Raw genomic sequence first — 6,000 nt, 5'->3', positions numbered from 1 at the left:
CGTGGAAGCGAACGCGTTCGCGAAGGTCAAGGCTGTAAAGCATCGCGTTCCCGTCTAGTATGTCGTGTTCGCGTAAGGTAAAATTTGGTTAGTGTAATTTTTGTGCTACGCGTTCGCGAGAGTGGGACCGCGTTCGCGATGAAGGGACTGTAGCAGGGCAGAATATTTTAAAGTCATCTTGTTCGCGATTTTGGGTCTATTTTCACCCTTGGCTGCCCGTTTCTGGAGATTTTTGGAGGAAATGAAAGAGAGATTCAAGAGGAATCGACTTGAGGTAAGAATCTTGGTCTCAATGCTCGTTTTTATTGTGAAATTGGCCTAGAAATTCTTGGAAATTTAGCTAAAATGGAAGAACTAGGGCTTGGGATTTTGAGATTTTAAATTGAGGATTTGAGGGGTCATTTGAACTCCGATTTTGGTATTCTTGATATGTATGAACTCAGGATGAGATGAGAAATCTAATTATGTAAAAATTTCTGAGTTTCGAGAAGTGGGACCGAGGCTCGGTGTTTGGTAATTTCGGGATTTGTGCCCATATTTGATTGTTTTGGCTTGGGCTTTGTTTCCTTAGCATATTGTGATGTATTCGCTCTGATTTTGATAGATTCGACGCGCGTGGAGGCCGATTTGAGGAGCAAAGGCGTCGCGGGTTAGAGATTTCGCCGGTTCGAGGTGAGTAATGCTTGTAAATGATATCCTGAGGGTTTGAAACCCCGGATTTCACATTGTAACTCTATATTGAGGCGTGACACGCATTCTATGACGAGTGCGGGGTCGTTTGCTATTGGGGATCGTGACTTGGTCCATCCCGGGTAATATTTATACTATATTGGCGATTGAGACGCATACTTTATTACTGTGAATTGGGCTTATTGCCACGTTTGGGGCCTTGTGCCGACCTGTAGAATCCTTAGGGGATCTTCATTTATTTTCCTCACTTGTTTGCATAAATTATACCAGCAGTCATGTTATCAACTGTCAAAAATATGATAAAAAAAACTATATTTTGAACATGGATCATAAATGAAATGAATATGAGGGCTGAGATCCCTACAGTATGTTATGCCCGTGTGGCTGTGAATTTATTTGATTGAGATGGGTTTAGGACCCGATATTGAGGATATTTTCCTATGATATGGATCGGGCTGTGAGCCGCAGCAATGATATATTGATATTGAGGCCGAGAGCCTATTTGATGCCACGAGATGGTTGATATTGCGCTTGGGCTGTAGGAGCCCCTCCGGAGTCTGTACACACCCCCAGTGAGCGCCGTCGACGATAAAGAAATAGAGCGGGCTGCACGCCGCAACGGGTGCTAGAGTGTACCGTTATATGCATTGCATTGCATTCATGCATTTGTTCATTATTTGTTGTTTGTGATATTTCTTGAGACATCTATCTGCTATTCTGGTATTATTTGATCACTCCTAAAGAGGATAAACTTAAGACAGTGGTAACAATGGCACTGTATGATGCGTTTGGTCAGGTAACAACGACTGAACAGGAATAACACCGTGCGGTCAGGTAATAATGGCTGACCATGATCGTGAATAAGGCCGAGAGGCAGAGTTCTGTGCATTAGCCAAAAATATTTCTAAAGATTTCACAGTTTCACTTATTTTTCTCAAAGAGTTTTACACTGCCTCTATACAGCATGATGATCTGTTATACGTGATTTCTACTGCTCAGTTATTATTTACTTTCATTACTCACTGAGTTGGAGTACTCACTTTACTCCCCGCACCTCGTGTGCAGATGCAGGTGTTTGTTTACCCGGTAGCGGGTTTTGAGCTGATTGAAGATTTTCTATAATAGCTGAGCCAGGTGACCACCAGCGTCCGTGGCCTCAGATTTTCTACCTTTTCATTTTAGATTCCATACTGTATACTACTAGCCTTGTAGATGTATTTAGACCCTTTTAGATTCTGGTGACTTGTGACACCCCGGTTTGGACTACGTTTGGGTTGTATTTTTGCTAATTGTTATTTTTAAATCATAATTAGACTGTTCATTCATGTTTTAACTATTGTGAAAAAGGTACTTTGGGTTGGTTGGCTGGCCTTGTCTTCACGAGAGGCGCCATCATGACCGGAGCTGGGTTTGGGTCGTGACAATCTTAGGGACACCGGATGCCCTAATCCTCAATTGAATGGTGGCTAGATCTCAAGTCTATCTTTGAAAATACCTTGGCACCCTGAAGCTGTTCGAACCAAATCATAAATCCTCGGCAGTGGATACTTATTCTTTATCGTCACTTTGTTCAATTGCCGGTAACCAATGCACATCTTCATCGAACCATCCTTTTTCTTCACAAATAACACCGGCGCACCCCAAGGCGAAACGTTGTGTCTTATGAAACCCTTCTCCAGCAAATCCTGCAACTGATCCTTTAACTCTTTCAACTCTTGCGGGGCCATGCGATACGACGAAATGGAAATGGGCTGAGTGCCCGGATCCAGATCAATACAAAGGTCGAGATCCCTATCGGGCGGCATACCCGGCAGGTCTAAAGGGATAACCTCGGGGAACTCTCGAACAATAGGTACAGAATCAATAGAAGGGACCTCTGCTGGAATCGCGAACATACGCCAGATAAGCTAAACACCCCTTCTCAACCACACGTCGAACCTTCACATATGAAATAACACTGCGAGTGGTATGACCTGGGGTTCCTCTCTACTCTAGTCGGGGCAAATCTGGTAAAGCCAAGGTCACGGTGTTGGCATGGCAATCCAAGATAGCATGATACGGGGACAACCAATCCATCTCTTATATAACGTCGAAATCCACCATATCTAAGAGCAACAAATCAACACGGGTCTCATGACCCCCAAACACTACAACACAGGAACGATGAACCCGGTCGACCACTATAGAATCACCCACCGGTGTAGATATATAAATGGGAATACTCAAAGCATCACTAGGCATAACCAGGTACGGTGCAAAATAGGACGACACATGTGAATACGTAGACCAAGGGTCAAATAGCACTGAAACATCTCTATTACAAATCAGAATAGTACCTGTAATGACTGCATCTGAAGACTCAGCCTCTGGCTTGGCTGCCGGCTGGGCAAGTTGTGGAACCTCTGGTGCCTGAATCCTAGTACGAGAACTCTGATGCTGAGAGCTGCTCAAAGCTCGAGGGCAAAATCTGACAATGTGCCTCGGGTCACCACAAGCATGGCAAGACCTCGACTGCTGCGGCTGAGCACTCCTCAACCTTGGGTAAGCCCTCCTGAGATGACCATACTCGCCACGCTCATAACATCCACGCGACTGTTGAAGCTGCGGAAACTGAGGCTGACCCTGTCGACCTGAATGACCACCTGAAGTACCATGAGTGACCTGGAGAGCTGATTGAAATGGCCTAGGAGGATGGCCCCTACCATAAGAACCTCTACCTCCAGATGAGGTACCACTAAATCTGCCTGCATTACGGGGCCTCTTACCCGACCCATGACTACCTCCCTGTGGTAGAACCCTCTCAACTCTACGGCCCATATTGGCCGCCCCCTGAAATGTGACCTCACTCCCGGCCTGAGCCACTATACCCGGCTGTCCTGCCACCGCTAGCTGAACCACTGGAACTTGAACTTGGGGAGCTACCTACTCCGGAGTACGTGTAGCAGGAGTCTGAACCCCTCCTCCAGCCTGAGAAGTGGCTGGTGCTACTGGAAGCAAACCCGCTCGAATGACACTCTCCATGAAGCCTACCAATCGGACTAGAGTGTCTTGAAGAACTAGGGTGGCAGTGAACCCCTCTGGGACCTGAGCTGGGCCTACCGGGACTGCTGGGGCTGGAACCTCTTCCTCAAACTCAACCTGAGGCTCCGCCTATGGGGCTGCTGCTTGGTGCTCGGACTGCTGAGTGGTAGATGAAGAAGTGCATGTTCTCTCTATCTACGAAATAGCAGAACAGAAATTCAATCGGTGTTTGAGAAACAGAACCGCACGACAAAAAAGAACAAATGTGAAGTTTCCTAACTCTATAGCCTCTGGGGGATAAATACGGACGTCTCAGTACCGATCCCTCAGACTCTACCAAGTTTGTCCGTGAGTTGTGAGACCTATGTAACCTAGTGCTCTGATATCAACTTGTCACTACCCGGATTTCCCATCCCCGGGAGTCGTGATGGCGCCTACCAATAGGAGCTAGGCAAGCCAACTCAATTACTTTCCATTGAACACATATCCCTTTTTAATAATTACAACATTTAAGTAAAAGCAATGAAGAACATAATTATAAGCGGAAGTCTTAAATCTTTAAATAACTGAAATAAATGCAAAAATCTCCAACAAGAACCTCTACCCAAGAACTAGAGTCACAAACTCACGAACTACTAAGATTTTTCTAAATACAATGCTTTGAAAGAAAATGTAAGATGTCTATCTCGAATACAAGAGATAACGACTGAAGAAAAGGATAAATGAGACTCCGGGCCTGCGGACGTCTGCAAGGCTACCTCGGTGTCTCTGGACAGAAAGCTCACTCCAGGCTTCAACTGCTACTCAAATGCCGCTCCAACACCTAGATCTATGCAAAAAGATGCACAGAGTGTAGCATCAGCACAACCGACCCCATGTGCTGGTAAGTGTCTAGCCTAACCCCAACGAAGTAGTGACGAGGCTAGGACCAGACTCCAAATAAACCTGTGTTGATATATATATATATATATACAATACGACAGAGAAATAGCAGAACTAAACAATTAAAGCTGGAAGGGGGAAATATGCTTCGGGGGTAACAGTTAAAACAACATATCAAGAATAACACGCAAACTACAACTTAACATCTAATACGGATAAAGGAAAATAAAGGCGACATTCACTTTTCAATACTCATCTTGTGGCAGACGTGCAACCCAATCCCATTTATCATATCTCGTGGTAGGCGTACCACCCACTCCCACTTCCATGTATAGATATATGCGACGGAATAGAAGTATAGGAAATAACTAGTCAAATAGGGAGGGGAACATGATGTGGGGAGACTAACAGTTCATAAATAAAACACCAAATAAGGAAAGAAAACAACACAACTAGAATATCAACAAGAGTAGGAAAATCAACAGTTGCACGGCATCACCCTTCGTGCTTTTACTCTCGTTTTCACCAAAACAATCATATAAAGTACACGGAATGATCCTTCATACATTAATATTCGTATCATAGCACGGAATGTTCCTTCATGCATTAGTAATCATATCATGGCACGGAATGTTTCTTCGTGCTTTAGATTCATAACATGGCACGGAATGTTCCTTCGCGCATTAGTAATCATATCATGGCACGGAATGTTCCTTCGTGCATTAGTAATCATATATGGCACGGAATGTTCCTTCGTGCATCAGTATATTTTCATCACAATCGTGCACGGCATCACCTTTCGTGTTTTATCACTCTTCCTCACCCAGACAACAATCACAAACAATGGGGCGTGGGAAAGACAAACAATAATAGAAACCATGGCAAGGGAAAACACAGTAAACAATTAAATCCCGGCAAGGGAACAACAACAATAACTTTCACATCCCGGCAAGAGAGATAATCAATATACGAAAATAACCCGGCAAGGTTACAATTCAATGATCTTTCCTCATTTCATAGAATAACCTGAGCAATTGCTCCAACAAGTACAATAATTCATAAACTTCTCAATTCATCGTATAACATGAGCCAATGCTCTTTCACATTCAAATTCATAATCCTTTCCACAAATATTGCACAACAAGTACAATTCACCTCTAAGCAAGAATATACATCATGACTCAAATATTCACAATTCATGGACTCACGGTCATGCTAGACACCAACATATAGATACTCGTCACCATGCCTATACGTCGTACTCCACATAAAGCAAGTAGCAAATAGGACTCAGCTCCTAATCCCTCAAGCTAGAGTTAGACCGAACACTTACCTCAACTTCCACGGCCAAATCAATCTGCAATAATCGCTTTCCCTCGCAAATTTGGCTCCAACTCAATTAAATCT

The sequence above is a fragment of the Nicotiana attenuata genome, chromosome 7 (assembly GCF_001879085.1).
Source record: "Nicotiana attenuata strain UT chromosome 7, NIATTr2, whole genome shotgun sequence".
NCBI classification, from domain to species: Eukaryota; Viridiplantae; Streptophyta; class Magnoliopsida; order Solanales; family Solanaceae; genus Nicotiana; species Nicotiana attenuata.
This window is presented reverse-complemented; position numbering follows the sequence as displayed.